This window comes from Carcharhinus amblyrhynchos, chromosome 1 (assembly GCF_965287045.1).
Source record: "Carcharhinus amblyrhynchos chromosome 1, sCarAmb.v2.hapA, whole genome shotgun sequence".
Classification (NCBI taxonomy): domain Eukaryota; kingdom Metazoa; phylum Chordata; class Chondrichthyes; order Carcharhiniformes; family Carcharhinidae; genus Carcharhinus; species Carcharhinus amblyrhynchos.
Window position 1 is genome coordinate 35,570,321 of NC_137324.1, and position 23,938 is coordinate 35,594,258.

The window sequence follows — 23,938 nt, forward strand, 5'->3', positions numbered from 1 at the left end:
AGGGGGATTGAATATAAAAGTAGGGAGGTCTTGCTGCGGCTGTATAGGGCATTGGTGAGGCCGCAGCTGGAGTACTGTGTGCAGTTTTGGGCACCGTACTTACGCAAGGATATTTTGGCCTTGGAAGGAGTGCAGAGGAGGTTTACTAGGCTGATGCCAGAGTTGAGGGGGTTGAGCTATGAGGAGAGGCTGAATAAATTAGGCTTGTACTTGTTAGAGTTTAGAAGAATGAGAGGAGATCTCATTGAGACGTATAAGATGATGAATGGGATGGATAGGATAGAGGTGGAGAGACTCTTCCCGCTCAGAAAGGATAGTAGGACTAAGGGGCACAGCCTCAAGATAAAGGGGGAGCGGTTTAGAACAGAGTTGAGGAGGAACTTCTTCACTCAAAGGGTGGTGAATCTCTAGAATTCCCTGCCCGTTGAAGTGGTGGAGGCTACCTCGCTAAATATTTTTAAGACGCGGGTTGATGGGTTTTTGATTAGAGAGGGGATTAAGGGTTATGGGGAGAGGGCGGGAATGTGGAACTGAGCCACGACAGATCAGCCATGATCTTATTGAATGGCGGGGCAGGCTCGAAGGGCTAGTTGGCCTACTCCTGCTCCTATTTCTTATGTTCTTATGTTCTTATGTTCACTACTATCAGGATAAGCTGAGCAGACTGGTACTGGTAGTACACCATAGAATCATAGAATCCCTTCAGTGCAGAACGAGACTATCTGTCCCATCAATCCTACACTGACAACAATCCCACCCAGGCTCTATCCCAGTAACCCCACGCCTTTACCCTGCCAATCCTCGAGACACTATGGGCAATTTAGCATGGCAAATCAACCAAACCCTCACATCTTTGCACACCAATATTGACTCATCAGTGCTGATCAGCTGCCATAGGTCAGGAACACCATCACCAGCCTGTGCCATCCTGCGTTGATTATGCATGTTTCTCTCGTTTGAGAATATAAGTTGGAAAGCAGACATTAATATATTACAATGCATGGTGAGCAATGTGTGCCTTCGGTCTCAGGCATTGGGCTGGCAGTTTTGGGAAAAGGGTCACCACTGAACAGCGCTCATGTGAGGGGTGAGGGAAGGGGTTAGATTTTTCCCTGGGGGAAGGGTGGCCAAGGGAAGTTGCCTGCCCTTCAGGTGTCTCAGCATGATTTTTGAGATCCGTACCAAGCACGTGCGGAGTTTCAAGTGGGATGCTCACTCACCCTTGCTGATCGAAAAGGTCGTACATTTTTTTTCTACACTGCCGGCCAGAGTGTGGTGTCAGGCTCTTGGCATTCACCACTGCTGCCGCCTCCTCCCACAATGCCCATGGCAGCTGCACGCTTTGGGTGAGGGCCCTGGCTGGGGAAGATCCGCTGACACCTCCCTGCCACGGCATCTAGCAGGAGCTTCTGGGTGGCCTCAGCAAAAGTTGGGGCAGATTTTCCTGGAAGATCTCCTTGTGGTGTGATAGAACATAGAACATTACAGCGCAGAACAGGCCCTTCGGCCCACGATGTTGTGTCGACCAGTTAAAAGACAATGACCTTCTAACCTAAACCAAACCCTTTCCATCCATAAACCTATCCACGGATCTCTTAAACGCCCCCAAACTAGGCGCATTTACAACTGCAGCAGGCAGGGCATTCCAATCCCTCACCACCCTCTGGGTAAAGAACCTACCCCTGACATCCGTCCTATAACTACACCCCCTTAATTTAAAGCCATGCCCCCTCATGCTAGCTTTCGCCATCCGAGGAAAAAGGCTATCACTGTCCACCCTATCCAAACCTCTAATCATCTTATATGTTTCAATAAGGTCCCCTCGCAGCCGCCTTCTTTCTAACGAAAACAACCCCAAATCCCTCAGTCTCTCCTCATAGGACCTCCCCTCCATACCAGGCAACATCCTGGTAAACCTCCTCTGCACCATCTCCAAAGCCTCCACATCCTTCCTATAATGTGGGGACCAGAACTGCACACAATACTCCAAGTGCGGCCGCACCAGAGTTTTGTACAGTTGCAACATGACGTTGCGGCTCCTAAATTCAATCCCCCTACCAATAAACGCCAAGACACCGTATGCCTTCCTAACAACCCTATCTACTTGATTCCCAACTTTCAGGGATCTATGTACACATACACCTAGATCCCTCTGTTCATCCACACTATTCAGAGTCCTACTGTTAGCCCTATACTCTACACATCCATTATTCCTTCCAAAGTGAATTACCTCGCACTTTTCTGCATTAAACTCCACCCTCCACCTCTCTGCCCAGCTCTGCAACTTGTCCAAGTCTCCTTGTAGACTAAGACACCCTTCCTCACTATCAACCACACCTCCGACTTTGGTGTCATCAGCAAATTTACTAATCCACCCAGCTATACCCTCATCCAGATCATTTATAAAAACTACAAACAGCAGTGGCCCCAAAACAGATCCTTGAGGCACACCACTCGTAACTGAACTCCATGTCGAATACTTACCATCAACCACCACCCTCTGTCTCCTATCCGCCAGCCAATTCCTAATCCAATTTCCTAAATCACCCTCAATTCCATACATCTGCAATTTCTGCAGAAGGCTTCCATGGTGAACCTTATCAAACGCCTTACTAAAGTCCATATATACCACGTCAACTGCCTTACCCCCATCCACCTCTTTGGTCACTTTCTCAAAAAACTCAATAAGGTTAGTAAGGCACGACCTACCCGCCACAAAACCATGCTGACTATCTCTAATCATTTCATTACTCTCCAAATAACTATAAATCCTATCCCTAATAATTTTTTCTAAAACCTTGCCCACAACAGAAGTAAGACTCACCGGTCTATAATTCCCGGGGAAGTCTCTGTTCCCCTTCTTAAACAATGGGACAACATTCGCTAACCTCCAATCTTCTGGCACTATACCAGTGACCAACGACGACCTGAAGATCAGAGCCAGAGGCTCTGCAATCTCCTCCCTTGCCTCCCAGAGAATCCTAGGGTAAATCCCGTCCGGCCCAGGGGACTTATCTATTTTCAAACCCTCAAGAATAACTAGCACATCCTCCTTATCAACTGCAATACTGTCCAGTTTACAACCCTGTAACCCAGTGTTCTCCACAGCTACATTTATGTCCCCCTGCGTGAACACCGAAGAGAAATATTGGTTCAATGCCTCTCCAATCTCTTCCGGTTCCACACATAAATTCCCACTGCTGTCTCTAACTGGCCCTAATCTTGCTCTAACCAACCTTTTGTTCTTAACATATCTATAGAACGCCTTAGGATTCTCCTTAATCCTATCAGCCAAAGTCTTCTCATGTCCTCTTTTAGCCCTTCTTAACTCTCTCTTTAACTCCCTCCTAGCCAATCTAAAGCTCTCTAGTGCACTACCTGAGCCCTCAAGTCTCATCCGGACATAAGCCTCCTTTTTCTTTTTAACCAGCGAATCAACTTTCCTGTGATTGGCTGTGTGTGTCCATTCCAGCTGCTTATATACAGCTCTGGCTTATTAGGTGAGTGCAAGTGCATTGAGTGTGGCCAGTTAAGGGCCTGTTGGCAACAAAACTTTGTGAAAAATTTTGAAGGCTGCTTTCAATTCAGTGTCATGCATCCTCCAATATTGGCCAATATTCAATAAGCTGCTGTGTCCAAGGGGAGATATGCAATACTCAGGGCTCCTAATCAATAAGCTGCTGTGTCTGAGGGGTGGGGGGGAGTGGGGTGCTATACTCACAGCTCCCATTCAGTAGGAGGAATGCTTGCAAGCTGGATTGTGCATGTTAGTACAATGCAAGTTCTTTGCAGGGCAGCAGTGAGGTCAGTATGTTCAAGGGATGGAGGGATGGGATAAGAACATAAGAAATAGGAGCAGGAATAGGCCATCTATCCCTTCGAGCCTGCTCCGCCATTCAATAAGATCATGGCTGATTGGAAGTGGATCAGTTCCATTTTCCCACTTTCTCCCCATAACCCTTAATTCCCCTGTCTATCAGAAACCTATCTACCCGTGACTTAAATATATTCAGCAAGGTAGCCTCCACCACTTCAACGGGCAAAGACTCACCCTCCTCTGTTTGAAAAAATTGACCCTCTGGACACTTTTATATCTCTTCTCTCTCACCTTAAACATATGCCCTTTAGTTTTAGTCTCACCTACCTTTGAGAAAAGATATTGACTATCTAGCTGATCTGTGCCTCTCATTATTTTATCGACCTCTGTAGGATCACCCCTCAGCCTTCTATGCTCCAGAGAAAAAAATCCTAGTCAATCCAGCCTCTCCTTATGATTCAAACCATCAAGTGCTGGTAGCATTCTAGTAAATCTTTTCTGTATTCCTTCTAGTTTAATAAAATTGTTTCTATAATACGGTGACCAAAACTGTAGACAGCATTCCAAGTGTGGCCTTACCAATGTATTATACAGCTTCAACAAGACACCCCAACTCCTGTATTCAATGTTCTGACTGATGAAACCAAGCATGCTAAATGCCTTCTTCACCACTCTGTCCACCTGTGACTCCACTTTCAAGGAGCTATAAACATGTACCCCTAGATCTCTTTGTTCTGTAACTCTCCCCAACACCCTATCATCAACTGAGTAAGTCCTGCCCTGGTTCAATCTGCCAAAATGTATCACCTCATATTTATCTAAATTAAACTCCATCATTCGTCAGCCCACTGGCCCAATTGATCAAGGTCATGTTGCAATCAGAGATAACTTGCTTCACTGTCCACTATGCCACAAATCTTGGTGTCATCTGCAAATTTACTAACCACGCCTCCTATATTCTCATCCAAATCATTAATATAAACGAGAAATAACTGTGGACCCAGCAGTGATTCCTGAGGCAAGCTGCTGGTCACAGGCCTCCAGTTTGAAAAACAACTTTCTACAACCACCCTCTGGCTCTGTAAAGAAGCCAATTTTGTATCCATTTAGATACCTCATCCTGGATCCCATGAGATTTAACCTTATGCAACAACCTACCATGCGGTACCTTGTCAAAGGCTTTGCTAAAGTCCATGTAGACAACATCAACTGCACTGCTCTCATCTACCTTCTTGGTTACCCCTTCAAAAAACTCAATCAAATTTGTGAGACATGATTTTCCAGTGTTAATGTAAGCCTTATTGTGACTAATAAATACATTTTTAAAAAAATGTATCTGGTTCATCTGGAAATATAAACCTTCTGATGAGGTTATAAGTTGGAGGCCTGCAATCCATGAGTAAAATAACTCAGTCTTTTCCTGAACAGTGCATGCTTATTTTATTACAGTTATTTTTCCAGAAACTCACCCTTTCCCTCTACAGATGCTGTGTTAGTGGCTGTCAGCTAATTTATTCTTGTCGCCAATTTTGCAGTGTGAGATATCATGATGAGGAAGCCTTGAATCATAACAGCAATTTATTGAAAGAAAGATAAAACAGTGTCCAAACCATCTCGGTACAGATCTAGTTTCATCAATTCCCCTCTCATACTAAATGTTCCCTTCTATCAGGACCTGTGTTCTAACACCTAATAAGTGTTAGATTATGCGCTTCATTCTGATAGATCCTAAGAAGGTCCAATGACCCATGTAAACCACCTCTTAGAGGGGCCAAGCTACCACAGAAATGTTTAAAGCGCCACTCCTTATTACTGCATTTCATGACAAGTTAATTTTTCATAACTGCTGTTATCCTGAATTAGAGTGTTCCTAAAATGTGCCAATTTATTAAGTATAAGCAGAACTTGCTTGAGGTTGTCTGCGCTAACTTCCTTTCATACCCTTATTGGCATGGAGCCAGAAATACATTGTGGGCGATTTTATGGCTTCCCTCGTACTGAAACTGTAAAATCTTGTCCCAGGTCAACTGACCTTTCCATGGTCTGCCTCTCTACCACTCCCATTCCCATGGTAGGTGGGATGGTAAAATTCCAGCCATTATCTTTTATTGTTTGATCCTGGGCTGACATCAAATCGAGAGCTCAGAGATGCAAAGGCAGAAGGTCTCATGTATGGCATTGCCCAGGCGTGAGAGGAATTTTCTGCCACTGGCACGTTGATAGCTGGTGGGCCAGGTCATTGAAGATTTCTCAAATTAATTCAGGACAATTTTTTGGAACAATGATGGTGAGGGGAAAGGATGGGAGATTGACCTTAGATGGTAGTGCAGAGCTGGTGTTGCAAATTATTTTACACTACTATTTTACAGAAGCAATAACAATTGGAGGGCTGGATATCTCTGTATAGCAGATGGTTAGCATGTGGTTCAGAATAATACCAACAGCATGGCTTCAAATTCTATTCCGCAAAGATAGGCTTGAGACCTGCCTCCTCACCCTATCCCTGAGAGTGGAAGGCAAGGGCAAACCTCTGCTGACAAAAACTGCCATGAGAAACAACTCAGCATGAATCTGATCACAGGGAGACAAGGACCTACTCTTGGGTAGAGCACACATACTATACTTAACCATTGAAGTGAACAGAAGAGTGAGTTGGGTGGGGTGTAAGCTAGACAGTGGATTCAATATTACTCATTTTTGCACTGGTGCCCAGATGGCTTTTTCCCTGCTGTTTCAGAATTAACAAAGGAATAGGCCTTACAAGACTCAGTGGCGAGTATTGAACGAGAGTTAATTAACAATCTGACGGGCATGAAACACCTTGGGAATGGAGACCATAAATGAACTTTTAGTTTCAGAGGGACAAGGAAGAGTCACATACCAATTTTGCAATTTTAAGTAAGGCAAACTTTGAATGACCATATTAAACAGGGTTAATTTTTATTAGGGGGATCAGTAAGTAGTTGATTATATTTGGTTCAATAGAAAGCCAGCACTTAGCACAAAAAAGGCAAAAGCTTTACTGGTGCAGTTAAACACCAGTGTGAGGAGACAGTTAATTAATAGGTTTACAAATTTAAGAAGTGGAAATCCAGCAGACAGTGAGATATATAAGCAGCAATAAAGGGATATGAAGAAAGTAATAAAGGTTGCAGAAAGGGATCATAAATAAAGTTGCAGGGAATATCAAAATTAATGGTAACATATATTTTTAATCTGCATTAGGGGAAAGAGTGTGATAAGAGGAAATGTGAGTCTACTTAATGAAGGATGCAGAGGAGTCTGTAATGGACAATAAATTTGTCGAGGATCAGAAGACAAGATGCCTTTATACAGGGAAACCTAAAACAGGTCAAAGGGGGGATTTAATATAAGTTTTTGAAATGGCAATGGAGAAAGTAATAGAACTTACGATAGACAAACCGACAAAATACGATAGCTTCTAACAATAAGTCTTAATAGGAATAGGTCAGGAAATTGTAGGTGCATTCACCATCTCAGTAACACTCAGAAAGATGGGATTGCGGAGTGTCATTAGCATTGTTAACAGGGGTTAGAACTGATTTTAAATCTTCCAACTTTACCTGGGGAACTAATCTGCTAAATGAGTTGGAATGATCCAAAGTATCCAACCCTAACTCAGAGTTCTGGGAAGTTCCAGCCATAGGAAAATTGACCATTGGAAGTTGAAAAGGTCATGAGAAAGATTGAGGGTGGTGGGTGAGGGGTGAGTGGGGTTGGGATGAGGGAGGGTAGTTGGTGGTATGGTTTGGGGTGGGGGGAAATTGCGAGTAGGTCAGGGATGTAGAATGTTGTGGTGGGAGTACGGGAGAGGTTGGGAGGTTCACAGGATGTTGGGAGTAAATTGAGGGGGTGGGGTGCAGGGATGGGGGAAGGTGTGGGGAAAGTCTGTGGGGTGGTTGTTGGCATCAGGAGGACCTGTGTGTTACGCCTGGGATTGGGGGGGAATGGGTGTCTTATGGTGACAGAATTTTTGAGTCAGTTCACATCAGGGAGTTGGGCCTTTGGGGATTGGGTTGGATCAAGTTGGGTCGGGTTGGGTGGGAATGAGTGTCAGGCCTGGCTGGGGGTAAGAGGGGGGAGAGGGCTGTTGGTTGGGAGAATCCCATGGATTGGGAACTCCTATTGTGGGGTGGGGTTGTTGTGGGTGTGGGTGGGAAGTGGACGGGGGATGCTAGGCAAGATTGATGAAGTCCGTTTGGTCTGTACAATACTAATCAAGAATTTAGAGGAGGTTATAATGCTTTTAGCTTTTTCAGGGTAGCTATTGATGTATCTGATGGGAACCATCCAAAGTTTGTGATTTAACTCACATTTTCAGATAGTTCCCAATGCAATGTAATTAACCAGGGACAGTTTGCACTTCCAGGCAATTGCCAAGCAAATCTTACCTGTGAACCTCCAAAGGGGATCTCTCAGTGCAATTTGGGCCCCCTTCACATTTGAGATTCCATCCCTCCCTCCTGGTCTAACCCTGAAGTTATGGTAACCGCCCTCCTGACCCTCCAGAGTGTCCCCTCTGGGTTGGCGCCTGGCAGAACATCCTTCCAAAGGCATTTGTGAGCATTAGGGGTGACGTGGTGGCACAGTGGTTAGCACTGCATCTTCACAACACTAGGGACCCAGGTTCAATTCCCAGCTTAGGTCACTGCCTGTGTGGAGTTTGTACATTGTCTGTGTGGGTTTTCCTCCGGGTGCTCTGATTTCCTCCCACAGTCTGAAAGATGTGCTGGTTAGGTGCATTGATCCGAACAGGTGCTAGACCGTGGCAACGGGGGGAATTTCACAGTAACTTCATCACAGTGTTAATGGAAGCCTTACTTGTGACTAATAAATAAACTTTATTTTTTACTTTACTTTAAATAGAAGTAAACTTCTGAGAGTCAGTGGTAGTGGGTTGATCTCAGGATGGTGAGCCATAAGCAAATTCCTCCAGAGTGAGAAGGAGAAGTGACTTGTCAGTTAATTCAAGTAATGCACTGCCATTGCCTAGAATATCTGGTACATGCACGTGTTTGGGGACTCAGTATCGATGGGCTGAATGGCCCCGTTCTGCACTGTAGGGATTTTATCATTCTATGGCGGCTTCAGGCAAGATGCAATCGGCATGTATAACTGTGCCTTGGTACTCATAAAAGTCACCATGACCACTGACCTCTGATATTTTAACCAGATTTGCTTTAAAATCCAAGCAAAATTAATTAACATGCCTGATATGCAATGGCTGCAATCCAAAATAAGGTGGCCTTCAAAGACTTCATCGATACAGTTGATCATCTGCAAATGACAAAAGAGTGACTTCTATCTTTCTAACAAAGGCAGGCCATCAATTGATCAATGATTCATCATTAATACATACTTAACGTCAAAAAAAGTGATGGGACATTAAGTTGATGCTCTGACTTGTTACTCTTATCAAAGAACTATAAGTATTTCATGAATAATTAATGGGCCTTCCTAGAGCTCGGAGAACAGCAAAGCAAGTAAATCCAAGTTATGTGAGACAGACCAAGAGACTGCTTTATTTGAAGGAATGCTGCCAGAGGTGCCTGTGGAATTCGTTCGGGGGTGAGAAGAATTTTGCAACGCATAATTTCCTCTACCCTTAAGCTGAAGAACAGAACAATTAGCCGACACCATTTCCTCAAGCCAGCCCTTTTCTTTGGTCTGTATGACATTTAATTTATTCAGTGCTAATTTATTGCATAATTGATCTTTTCATATTTATTACATCATATTCAAATGTTATTAAAATGGCAACAAAGAATTCTGCAAGCATTTCAGATTTAGGCTCGATTTTACCATTGCGTTGCCTCTGTTTTCGGGTGCGAAAACTTGGTAAAGTCAGGCGTGAGGCGAATAGCATGATCCGCACCCGCCTCTGCGCTAGTTCCCCCTTTACCAAGGTCCGAAAATGGACACGATCAGGACTGCACCCAAAATGGGCGTGACATCAATTTAAATGTATTTGCATGCACTCAAATTGACATAATGGGCTGGGTGCCCAAACTTACCGGCCTTTCGCCTTTACTGTCGCAGTCACCCGTCCGAATTTGGTGCGGAGCAGCTCGGCAATGGTCTGTTTCAGGTGCTCCAGCTTCTGAAGAGGTAAGTTCAGAGCTTTCAGCAGCTCTCTGACTCAGATCGGTGAGGAGGGGAGGAGGGGGGCTGGCCCAATCATTCTCTGTTGAGGGTGACGAGGGAGGCCTGTTTACTCTCTGGTGGGGTGGGAGGGGGAAGGAGGAGGAGGGAGGCCAGATCATTCTCTGGTGAGGGGATGGAGGGAGGAAGATAGAGGCTAGATCATTCTCTGGTGGGTGGGGGGGGGGGGGGGGGTGCAGGAGGAGGCAGGTCAGGTCATTCTCAGGTGGGGGCGAGGGTGAGGGGGCAGGGGCCCGCTGCCACTCTGCGGGCGATGGGTGGGGGGAAGGGGCCAAGAGATTGCAATCAGTCTAGGCAGTGGGGGGTGGGTGAATTAGGGGGACAGTTATGTTGTTGGTTTAAGGGCAATGTCTGTGAAGGCCATCGCTCCTGGGCTGCTCTATCTGCTTTCTGTGGCAGGGGAGTGTTTTTCAATTTAATTTTATTGCACATGTGCAGTTGAAGGCTCCGATCAGAGCAGCAGTGTTTCGGCTGTGATAAGCCCTGCTCACAGCATGATTCAGGTTTGTGACTTTTTTCAGGCTGAGTGCTTACGGGGGCGCCTGAGAACAGGTTTACAAGTCGGATCTGAATCACGCCCAGATTCAGCACTTAGAATCAAAATGGTAAAATCGCCCCCAAGACTCCAGAATAGGTCATTTATTTTTGGTTACTCATAGCCACGTTGCACTAATAATGACACTTTAAATTTATGTAGCACCTTCAAATTAGCAGAAGTCAGAAAGGATAGCAAATCATGTGAACATGGTGCAGAATCAAAACACCTATACCCTAAATTTACCTCTTGATGCTCGATACAAGGGTATAAAATTCCGGCATGTGCTCACTGTGAAGGTAATAGTATTCAGAGAAGTAGGGTGGAAAATTGCAGCATAGTATCATTGAATCCTTCAGTGCAGAAGGAGGCCATTCAACCCGTCAAGTTTGCATCGACCACAATCCCACCCAAGCCTAATCCTACAACTCCACGCATTTGTCCTAGCTAGTCCCTCTGACACTAAAGAAGAATTTAGCATGGCCAGTCCACCTAAGAACATAAGAACATAAGAAATAGGAGCAGGAGTAGGCCATCTAGCCCCTCGAGCCTGCCCCGCCATTCAATAAGATCATGGCTGATCTGTCGTGGCTCAGTTCCACATTCCCGCCCTCTCCCCATAACCCTTAATCCCCTCTCTTATCAAAAACCCATCAACCCGCTTCTTATAAATATTTAGCGAGGCAGCCTCCACCACTTCAACGGGCAGAGAATTCCAGACCTGCACATCTTTGGTCGAAGGAGCAGTGCTCCGAAAGCTAGTGGCGTTTACTACCAAATAAACCTGTTGGACTTCAACCTGGTGTTATGAGACTTCTTACTGTGTTTACCAAGCTTCACACAGATATAAGCCAGGAATTGAACCTGGGTCCCTTGCACTGCGAGGCAGCAGTGCTAACCACTGTGCCACTGTGCCACCTGATTATTACCAACAAGTGTGTAAATTGAGAGAGGTGGGTACTCGGTGAGATAGTGATGTCCTCATGCATCTGTTGCTGAAAGCAAACAGCGAGTAATAAAGAAGGCGGATTTAAATGTAGGAATAGGGATATTTTTCTGAGATTATTTAGGGTGTTGCTGAGGTCACATCTGGAGTATTGTGTGCAGTTTTAGTGTCCTTATCTGAGGAAGGATGGTCTTGCCATCGAGGGAACATTGGAAATGTATAGAAACAGAAAATTAAAGAGACCTAGATATCTTTGATCTGGCATGGCTTTACTACCCCCTATTTTATTTTGATCGGGATGTACGGCAGCACTGGAATAAATAAAACTAAAGAAATTGATCTGCTGCGCATTGATGCACATTTCGAACTGTTAAACACAAATCCCTGCCACTTGCATCAATAGGTGCAGATTATGGTCATGTTCTAGTTTGTCAATCACTTCATGTGTATGTTTCTGACTGGATACTAGATGGCCAATTTTACATCAGTAAGGTACCCACAGTGTGTGGTTTTTTTGAATCAGTACATGGTGCCTTGTAGCTGCAACAGCCTACAGTCAATGACCCTTTCTGCCACATGCTTTGCAGAATTGGTGAAAAGTTGGTCATTTCCTTAGTGTATGCAGAAGGTCCACATGTCTTGCTTGATTTAGATATTCTCGTGAGTATGTCAATAAATGGGGTTGTACTCAGGATCTGTAAGTATTCTTGACCTGCAAGGATCACTTCATACTTCCATTCAATCTTGAGTAACTCGTTAATACTCTACATTTTGGGATGAGAGTGGATTTGACCACCACCTCAACAATTCTGTCTGCTGGCTTTGCATTTAAAAAAATCACAGTATCATTTTCTCATTCATTTGTCGATAAAATTGCCCATGGTTTCTGAATGCTGTTGCCAAATGACATCAGCCTAAGTCGATGAGTACAGAAGTTTAAGCTGATTCTGAACTAGACACCCAATTGAGGATCCTTTGTCTGAATAGCGTGCAAGAAATAATACTTCTCACTGTGTGCTAATACATGTGACAATAATAACTCAAATCAAATGAAATCAAAATCCTTTAGCTCTTCTGCTGTTAATCCAGGTATGTTTAGCCTGTGGAGACCTTCATTCCCAATTGCTTGGCGAATTGTTATGGCTTGCTTTTCTGGTTCAGACGCAGCCGAATCAAACAAACATAGTTCTGAATGTTGTTTAAACATTTTGAATTCAGACATTAGGTAAACAGTATTCCAGTTCAGATTGGGGAATTTTGTGTTCATTTTGACAATATTCCTTTAACATTCCTTCACCTGGAATGGACTTATGAACATATAGAATAAGGGGCAGAAATAGGCCATTCGGCACCTCGAGCCTGATTGATAATTTGATAAGACCATGGCTGACCTGTTTGTGTTTCAAATTTCAGATCCCCGTCTACCCCCAATAACCTTTGATTCCATTGCCCAACAATAATGTATCTAGCTCTGCCTTAAAAATATTCAATGACCCTGTCTTCAGCACCTTTTGAGGCAGAAAGTTTCAAAGTCAGAGAAAAAAATTCTCCTCATCTCTGTCTGTACAGGGCAGCATAAGGACATAACAACTAGAAGCAGGAGTAGGCTATGTGGTCCCTCCAGTCTGCTCTGTCATTCAATAAGATTGCAGAGTCTCTGGCAATGATCTTTGCATCGTCAATGGAGATGGGAGAGGTTCCGGAGGGCTGGAGGATTGCGGATGTGGTTCCTATATTCAAGAACAAAGAACAGCACAGCACAGGAAACAGACCCTTTGGCCCTACAAGCCCACACTGCCCATTTTAACACTCAGCGAGTGCCTTATTCAAGTCTTTTGTCGAACAGTGAGTCTGACCTTAGTGGTTGGTAAGTTGATGGAGAGGATCTTGAGGGACAGGACTTATGACAATTTAGAGAGGTTTAGTATGATCAAAAGGAGTCAGCACAGCTTTGTCGAAAGCAAGTCGTGCCTTACGAGCCTGGTTGAGTTCCCTGAAAATGTAACTAAACACATTGACGAAGGAAGAGCAGTGGATGTCGTTTGTATGGACTTCAGCAAAGCGTTCGATAAGGTCCCCCATGCAAGACTTCTTGCGAAAGTGAGAGGACATGGGATCCAAGGGGCTGTTGCCTTGTGGATCCAGAACTGGCTTGCCTGCAGAAGGCAGAGAGTGGTTGTGGATGGGTCTTTTTCTGCATGGAGGTCGGTCACCAGTGGAGTGCCCAGGGATCTGTTCTGGGACCCTTGCTGTTTGTAATTTTCATAAATGACCTGGATGAGGAAGTGGAGGGATGGGTTGGTAAGTTTGCTGATGACACGAAGGTTGGTGATGTTGTGGATAGTCTGGAGGGATGTCAGAAGTTGCAGCGAGACATAGATAGGATGCAAAAATGGGCGCAGAAGTGGTAGATGGACTTCAACCCGGATAAATGTGTAGTGGTCCATTTTGGAAGGTCCAATGGGATGAAGGAGTATATTTTTCAAGGGTAAGACTTTTAGCAGAATGACCTTGGGGTCTGAGTCCATAGGGCTCTTAAATCGGCCTCACAGGTGGAGGATGTGGTCAAGAAGGCTTATGGTGTACTAGCCTTCATTTATCGAGGGATTGAGTTTAGGAGTCGGGAGATAATATGCAGCTTTATAAGACCCTAGTCAGATTCCACTTGGAGTACTATGCGCAGTTCTGGTCGCCTCATTACAAGAAAGATGTGGAAGCTATTGAAAGGGTGCAGAGGAGATTTACAAGGATGTTGCCTGGATTGGGTGGCATGCCTTATGAGGATAGGTTGAGGGAGCTAGGTCTTTTCTCCCTAGAGAGATGAAGGATAAGAGGTGACCTGATAGAGGTTTATAAGACGTTGAGAGGTATAGATCGGGTGGATTCTCAGAGACTATTTCCCAAGGCTGAAATGGTCGCTACGAGAGGACACAGGTTTAAGGTGCTGGGGAATAGGAACAGAGGAGGTGTCAGGGGTAAGTTTTTCACTCAGAGGGTGGTGGGTGAGTGGAATCGGCTGCTATCGGTGGTGGTGGAGGCGAACTCGCTGGGGTCTTTTAAGAGACTTCTGGATGAGTACATGGGATTTAATGGGATTGGGAGTTATAGATAGGCCTAGTAGGTAGGGATATGATCAGCACAACTTGTGGGCCGAAGGGCCTGTTGTGCTGTAGTTTTCTATCTTCTATGTTCTAAGATCATGACTGATCTTTTCATGGACTCAGCGCCACTTACCTGCCCACTAAAGATAACCCTTAATTCCTTCACTGTTCAAAAATCTATCTATCTTTGCATTAAAACATTTAATGACCTCAATTGCTTCACTGGGCAGAGAATTCCACAGTTTCACTACCGTTTGGGTGAAGAAACTCCTCTTCAACTCAGGCCAAAATTAGGTCAGCCTTTCATTCTTGTTTCACCTGCCAGTGGAAGCAGCCTCATTACTTCTAACTTATTTATTGCCTTCATAATTTTATATGTTTTTGTCGGGTCCCCCCTCATTCTTCCAAATTCCAATGAGTATGGTTCCAGTCTACTCAGTCTCTCCTCATAAGCCAATGCTCTCAACTGCAGAATTAACCTATTTTAAAGAAGTAAAGAAGAACTTAATTTTAAAGAAGTAATACAATAAAGAACTAATTCAAAGAAGGATATTATTAAACTAGAAGAAGTTAAAAGAAGATTTACCAGGACACAACCAGGACTTGATGGTTCGTGTTATAAGGAGACCTTTTTCTCTGGAGCATAGGAGGCTTAAGGGTGATCCTACAGAGGTCTATAAAATAATGAGGGGCACAGATCAACGAGATAGTTGTTATCTTTTCCCAAAGGTAGGGGACTCGAAAGCTAGAGGGCATTCGTTAAGATGAGAGGGGAGGGATACTAAAGGGTCCAGAGGGGCAATTTTTTCACACATAGGGTGTTGAGTGTCTCAGCAAGCTGCCAGAGGTAGCAGTAGAAGCGGGTACAATTTTGTCTTTTAAAAAGCATTTTGACATTTACATGGGTAAGGTGGCTACGGAGGAATATGAGCCAAATGCAGGCAATTGGGACTAGCTTAATGGTTAACAGAGAGGATGACATGGACAAGTTGGGCTGAAGGGCCTGCCTCCATGCTGCAAACCTCTATGACTATGACTCTAAGTGCTACCTAGTTCTGGGCTCACTTTCAAGAGGAAACATCCTTTCCATGTCCTTGTCCACTTTGCCAGTACCACTCAGGATCTTATATACTTCAATTAAGCCACACCTCACTCTTCTAAACACCAGTGGAAACAAGCCCAGTCTGTTCAACATTCCTCCTTCCAAGTATCAATCTAGTAAACCTCCTCTGAACCGTCTCCAACATATTTACATCCTTCATAAAATAACATTCTTACTTTTATGTTCACTTCTCTGATAATAAAGAACAGTATTGCATTAACCAATTTAATTACTTGCTGTATACAAACCTTTTGTGACTCATGCACTAGGGCACCTAGATCCTTCTGTCCCTCAGAATTCTGCAGCCATTCTTCCTGCCAAAGTGAAAAACCTCACACATTTTTCACATTATACTTCATCTACAAGGTGGAATGTAGCAACTCACCAAGACTCCTTTGGCAGTACCTTCCAAACCCGTAGCCCTCTACCACATGGAAGGTCTGGAGCAGCAAATACATGGAATACCATGTCCTGTAAGACCCCTTCCAAGCCACATGCCACCCTGACTTGGGAATATATCACCGTTCCTTGGTTAAATCCTGGAATCCTCTCCCTAACATGCATGTGCCTGCACCACATGGTCTGTAGTGGTTCAAGAAAGCAGTTCACCACAACCTTCTCAAGGGCAATTAGGGATGGACAATGAATGCTGGTCTACAAGTGATGTCCACATCCATGAAAGAATCTTGAAAAGCCTCACACTGTGGGGAAACATCATCGCCAATGATAGTCCCAGAATTTGCTACCTAATGATCAGAGGTCAAGCTGACTATTCAATTTTAAGGATGGGTGGGCTGTCACAGCTGGAGGGCCCATAGGAGGGCCTTGAGCTGAGAAAGAGAATAAGCTTGCAGTTCAGGTAAGAGAGAGAGAAAGAGAGAAAGAAGACACCTCGAGGAACTAACAGTTAAATGGGATAATAAGAATACTGGTCTGATCTGGTCTTGTACACTTTAAAATAGAACACTAGTAACATAGGGAAATAAGAATACTGTTCTTTTTTCTTCAGTCCTTTATTTATTAGTCACAAGTAAGGCTTACATTAACACTGCAATGAAGCTACTCTTAGTCGCCACAGTTCAGTGCTTGTTCGGGACAATGCACCTAATCAGCACATTTTCCAGAATGTGGGAGGAAACTGGAGCAAACGGAGGAAACCCATGCAGACACGGGGAGGACATGTAAACTCTAGACAGACAGTGACCCAAGCCAGGAATCAAATTAGGGTCGCTGGCGCTGTGAAGCAGCAGTGCTAACCACTGGGCTACCATGCCATGCTCCATTTTAAGGCACACTCTCTCTGCCTTTCACGCTTTTAAATTTAAAAGTGTTTCAGCAGCTAGTCCCACAATTGTGGAGAGTAAATCCTGTGCTGTGGCCAGCCAGTCAGGCAAAGATTCAAAGCCTGCCTGAAATATTGACTCCCCCGATCTGCCACCCTTTGGTTTAAGAAATTTCTTCACCCATTTCTCTCAGCCCCAGAAGCAAATAGACCTGATTGTTAGGTTAAGACAAATCAGTCTTAAGCATACACTTTAAAATTACTAATAATACCTTGCTATTTATTTGCCAAAATAACCTGGATTTTGGGCGCCGCACCTGCGCAAGGATATTTTGGCCTTGGAGGGAGTGCAGAGGAGGTTTACTAGGCTGATACCGGAGTTGAGGGGGTTGAGCTATGAGGAGAGGCTGAATAAACTAGGCTTGTACTCGTTAGAGTTTAGAAGAATGAGGGGAGATCTCATTGAGACGTATAAGATGATGAATGGGATGGATAGGATAGAGGTGGAAAGACTCTTCCCGCTCAAAAAAGACAGTAGGACTAGGGGGCACAGCCTCAAGATAAAGGGGGGGCGGTTCAGAACGGAGTTGAGGAGGAACTTCTTCACTCAAAGGGTGGTGAATCTCTGGAATTCTCTGCCCGTTGAAGTGGTGGAGGCTGCCTCGCTAAATATTTTTAAGAAGCGGGTTGATGGGTTTTTGATAAGAGAGGGGATTAAGGGTTATGGGGAGAGGGCGGGAAAGTGGAACTGAGCCACGACAGATCAGCCATGATCTTATTGAATGGCGGGGCAGGCTCGAAGGGCCAGATGGCCTACTCCTGCTCCTATTTCTTATGTTCTTATGTTCTTAAAGGTGTCATTTAATGCTAGTAGCTACCTTCAGTACAGTGGTCATTGTTTAAAGAGTATTTTAGTATTTTATATCGAAGTCACATTCTGGATGGGCTGGGTTTCTCTCGGAAGTGACAAAAGATAACATTAACAATATTGCTACACAGGTGCTACCATGCCCTGTGCTGTCCTCACCTGGAATTTTCCCAGCTCTGTGGAAGTGGCAATAGGTGCTGGTGGTGGTGGTGGTGGGGGGGTGGGGGGATGTAGCAGGTCGGGTGTAGGGAGTGCATAGTGTGGTGATGTTCGAAAGGAAAAACATTCAATGGACTCCTATGTGTGTTCCTGCCCCCTTATTCGTTTTCTGGAGACAATGGCAGGTAATCAGTTGAAACACCAGAGAGTTCGAAAAAGCCATGTCATACTTTGGAACGCATCTGCTGAGAAATGGTTTCGGTTGGAATCATTTGCCCTGCAGATGGTTTGGATAGGTTATAATGGATAACAGGATGTGGCAGGCAGGTCCAGCATTGGGACTGTCAGTCCATCAAGACTTGCTTTTTCCTTCACCATATACCCGAGCAGCATGTACCATTCTCAGTGGGGCTGCCTGCCTCCTTTCCCTTCAGTTACTCTATTTGGGCTACCCAAGTCTGATGCCAGCCTGACCTTTCTAATTCAATAGGGCAGAACGGTGGCACAGTGATTAGCACTGCTACCTCACAGTGTCAGGGACCCAGATTCCATTCCAGGCTTGGCTTGTTGTCTGTATAGAGTCTGCACGTTCTCACCGTATCTGCATGGGTTTCCTGTGGTTCTGCACATTCTCCCCGTATCTGCTCTGGTTACCTCCCACAGTCTGAAAGGCATGCCAGTTAAGTGCATTAGCCGTGCTACATTCTCCCTCAGTGTACCCAAACAGGCATCAGAGTATGGCGACTTAGGGATTTGCACAGTAACTTCATTGCAGTGTTAATGTAAGCCTACTGGTGACACTAATAAATAAACTTTAAATTTAATTGGATGGTGAATACAAAGATAGCCTAATTGATCACCTCCGCATGATGGCGGCAGAGCATTGGAACAAATAGAGTCAGGATCCAGAAATGGTTCTGATACGTGAAACTTTTCTAATTAGTGAAAATGCCAGCTATTTCCCTATCTTGCAAGAACAAGCATACAGATCCATAATTGGCAGCTTCCCCCCTGTGTCTTTTTAGGTAACTGGAATAATTTTATACCAAGTGGTTTTGTTCTACAATCACACATAATGTAGACAAACATATGTCATCAAATTATTATTATTGTTTAGTAAGATATGTATTTTCACTAGTATTTTTCCATAAGGAGTATACATTAGTATGCTAATGGCTCAACTGGTTTATACAATGCGTAGGTGATCATACAATAGATGCTCTGAGTTAGCTATTTCAGATGGTAATGTACCATAATTGGATTCAGCGCACCTTGGTTAAGGAAGGAAACCTAGAAACCAAACACCAAATATAGGAGAATTAGGCCATTTGGCTTTTCAAGCCTGCTCCACCATTCATTATGATCATGGCTGACTAACAGATGCAATAACCTGATCGTGCTTTCCCCCTTATCAATTGATTTCTTTAGTACCAAGAGCTGTATCCAATTTCTTCTTGCAATCACACAACATTTTGGCCTCAACTACTTTCTGTGGTACTGAATTCCATAGCTTCACCACTCTCTGGGTGAAGAAATTTCTCCTCACCTTACTCATAAAAAGTTTATTCCCTTATCCTCAAACTATGACCCCTAGTTCTGAACTCCTCCACCATCAGAAATATTCTTTCTGAATCCACCCTGTCTAACCCTGTTAGAATTTTGTAAGTTTCTATGGGATCCCCTCTCACTCTTTGAAACGCCAATGAACATAATCCTAACCTACTGAGTTTCTCTGCATATGACAGACCTTCCATACTAGGAATCAGCCTGATAAACCTTCACTGTACTCCCTGTATAGCGAGGACATCCTTCTTCTGATAAGGACACCAAAACTGTACACAATGTTCTAGGTGTGGCCTCACCACCACCCTATACAATTGCAGTGAAACATTCCTATCCTTATGCTTGAATCCTTCGCTATTTCCTTTTTCACTTTACACTATTTTGTTGAGAACCCTCTCAGATTTTACATTATTGACATTGATTCAGGACAGAATGGGATTTGGCTGTGAATCTTCTCACGTTCTCTGTCATCTGCTATCGCGGTTCATCTATGAATAAACGGCCACTGAAGTGAGGTAATGGAGGGTACCTAATTCTCAAACTATCACCTTCAGTAGCACAACAGAGAAAGATGTTAAGAGCATTTTGAAAAGGTACCAATAAATGTGAAGATGATGCGACCATCTGGATGCAGCATCTACATATTGGTTACATTCCATTAAATAATGCAATTGTTTTTTCATCCCTGTGTCTGGATCAAATACGTACTTATCTGTAGTTAACCATAGCTCATTCAATCACTCATTCCAATAAGAATTAAGTAGAAGAATCAGGAATTGCCTGTTTCAGGATGCTTTAGGAGATTTCTTTTGGACATATTCTTGAAAACAAGATAACAGATTCTTATCCACTGACACTCATTCCAATGGCATTTAAGTTTGTTTATACTGGGAAGATACATGAAATACCATACATTGTAACATCACATAACTTTATATGGTGATTGAGTTCTTATAAAAGTCACGACCCTTTCCCAAAGGCAAGAAATACATTTCTACAATATATATGCAAAAAATAAGCAATTAGCTATTAAATATCAAAAGGTCAAAGTAATTAAATGAGTGGTTCTGGATTGGGGGAAAAGCTTATTTGACTATCATATTGTCATTGAAAATCCTTTTATCACATCAACACTTGCAACTCGGTCTTTGGCATTATTTTTGCCATGATTTTAACAAAGGCTATTCAATGCAGACTATTAATGGGAGTGACATTCTTCATCTAACTCCAGAATCAGCAAGCTGCTAAAACACCCAGAGGCTGATGATTTTCAGTGGTGCTGTTGAAGCTTATTTGATTTTATAGCTCGCAGTTTTATAGTTTCAAATTGTGCAATATAAGCCCTGCTCTCCCTGATCTCCCCTCTCTCCCCAGACGCAAAAGTACTTATTTTATTGCTTTGTAATGATTTCCAGCTTTGATTTTGTTTTGCCGCCTTTACAATTTTCTTTTATTTCCATGAAACTTTTTAGCTGATGCATACATCGGGTGACTATTTCAGTGCAATTCTATTTCTGAGAGAGAATGGATGTTTTTTGTAGCCTATTTTTCGTCAGTGGCCTCTGAATTCACTGCGTAGCAAATTACAACCATCAACTGGCTGAAACTATCAATTCTAATTCTCATACCAGGGCACAGAATCAATTCTTCGACTGAAACCAAAAGATTAGTCGCCGGTGATCTTTTAGGGCTCAGCAGTACATAATCACTGGTTTATTGTGATTTAAACCCAATGCCCCATCTTTGTCATTTAAAGTCAATAACATCAACAAAGATACAAAAAAATCAAATGGCAGTTTCTTTAATGCATTTTTCGTAAAATGCATCAGTTTCAGAGTGCTGTCTGCTGTGCTTTTCAATCTCATCCAGAGCTAAGCACAACACTCAATCAGATCAAATTAATAACAAATGATAAAATTTGCCTCTATTTTCGACTGGAAAGCAGGTGTGATAATAAATAAGGCTACACCAGAGCCACTGGCAGTGAATGTGATGTAAACTGGTGCTTGCTAATTGCATTAATCTTCCTCAATTTCTTCTTTCCAGTGGCTGAAAAGTCCTTGTCAGAGCAGTGTCTGCCCACTGAGAGGTACCACAGACACAATCTTAAATGCCATCCCAGGAATCAGTCTGGTAAACCTTCTCTGCACTTCTTTTGTAGCTGTAACATCCTTTCTCAGATAAGGATACAAAAACTGCACCCATTATTCCAGGTGCACCAATGTTCTGTGTAATTGCAGCAAGACATTCCTGCTTCTATATTCCAATCATCTAGCTGTGAAGACCAATGTTCCATTTACCTTCTTTATTGTTGTACCTGCATACTTACATTCAGAGATTGATGTCAAAGGATACCCCAATTGCTGCCCCAGGGTTTAGTAAACCTTTGAAGGTGGCCATTGATGCTAGTGTTCTAGAGGTGGGAGCTATCCTACTCCAGGTGAATGATTCTGGCTAGTTTTTTTAAAAAAGCTTAAAAAGCATAGTGGCATAATGGTTAGCCCTGCTGCCTCACAGTGCCAGGGACCTGGGTTCAGTTCCTGGCTTGGGTCACTGTCTGTGTGGAGTTTGCACATTCTCCTTGTGTCTGTGTGGGTTTCCTCTGGTTTCCTTCCACAGTCAGAAAGATGGCCTGGTGAGTTGCATTAGAAGAGCAGGTGCTGGAGTGTGGCAATTGGGGGGATTTTGCAGTAACTTCATTGCAGCGTTAATGTAAGCCTTACTTGTGACTCATAAATAAACTTTAAATACTGGAAAAGGTAATTGGCAGTAAAGAGTGATACCCTGGACCTCCTTGCTCTCTGGAATTTTGAAATCTATGTACACCATGGGAACCGAGAGACTCCAGTATACACAGATCAAAACACTTTCTAGAAATGTTCAAAGCCACTGGTGTCAGATTATTCCATTAGAGTTTACTCTTGCAATCCTTTCACCTAAAAGTTAGCCACACTGAGACAGCACCCAATGTCATCATTTACACCTGAGCCTGAGTTTAAACAGTCAAAATGCAGCAGAGAACTGCCATTGCACCTGTTAGCCATGTGCTTGACTTTCAAAGGTGAATGAGAGAATCAATATATGTCACTATACTTCTTATTCTTTTGCAAGAATTCATGTAAACTAAATGAAATACAATTCATCCTTTCCCAGGGAGTGGAAGGAATGTCATGTCCTTAAGACATGAAAGAGATCATAAACTGTTTGAATTGAATGCTTATTTAAAATGGACTCAGCTGGATCAGGCCATATAATTTCAACAGTTCTGGAACCTTTCAAAAGTAATTACAGGACAAGTCTCAACCTTCACCCTTGTGGAATCTCAGACCTATCATTGTGTGGATTCATTACAATCAATAAAACAAGAGAGCGGCAGAAAGTCTGTCTCACAACAAAGAGAGAGCCAACAAAGCTCACTATACCTGTGGACGTGATAATGAATGCCATTTCCTCAGGTGGACAATGGAGTTTTGATCAGAGACATAGAAACTTATTGTTTACATAAAACTGGGTCATCAATGGGTAACATTACATGACCTAAACTCCGCTGGCCTTAGAAAAGTTTTAGGCCAGGATACTCTCAAAACAATTCTAAGTCCCCAATTCGCCTGAAAATAGAAGTAACTTCCGTTGATTTTCTGAGCACGATTTTCAGATTGAATCTCCTACACGCCGAGCACTGCAGAGTGCCCTAGCAGGATTCCCTCTGAAGATCAAGAGACGGGGCCAACAGCATAGCATTGAGTAATGACCCCACATCGCCGACCTTCTGATTGCTGGCCAGTTCGATCCCAGGCCAGCCGGTGACTCCCCATCTCTGCCCCTCTGATCCCTCCATACTCTGATTGCTGGTTTCCCAGAGCTCTCCAGATCAAACCTAATGTCCCCTCTCCCTCTGCCTGCTATCCTCTGGCAGAGTGGCAGCAGGACACCTTCCCACCCACTAATCATCTCCAATATGCCTCCCCATTAGGTTCCAGCCCTGGCCCTGCCCCTTAGCTTCAGACTTCAGACTTTAATCATAGAAACCCTACAGTACAGAAAGACGCCACTCGGCCCATCAATTCTGCACCAACCACAATCCCACGCAGGCCCTACCCCACATATTTTACCCACTAATCCCTTGGACTTTTGAAAGTCCAAGGCCTGCTAATCAAATGCAACTCATAGTTAGAGTTTGGAAATCAGCTCCATGCCAACTTCTGGTGTGGAGCTGATTCTTCTCAAAATTTTGATCTCGGAGACGTATGGCGGCCATGGCGCTCGAGGGGGAAGTCTATGAAATGGCCTCCACTTATGTCTCCCAGCCCATTGCACTGCTAGAGCAGTGCAGTGGGCTGGGAGAGTTGCCCCCTTAATGTTACATGACTGGACTCTCAGGT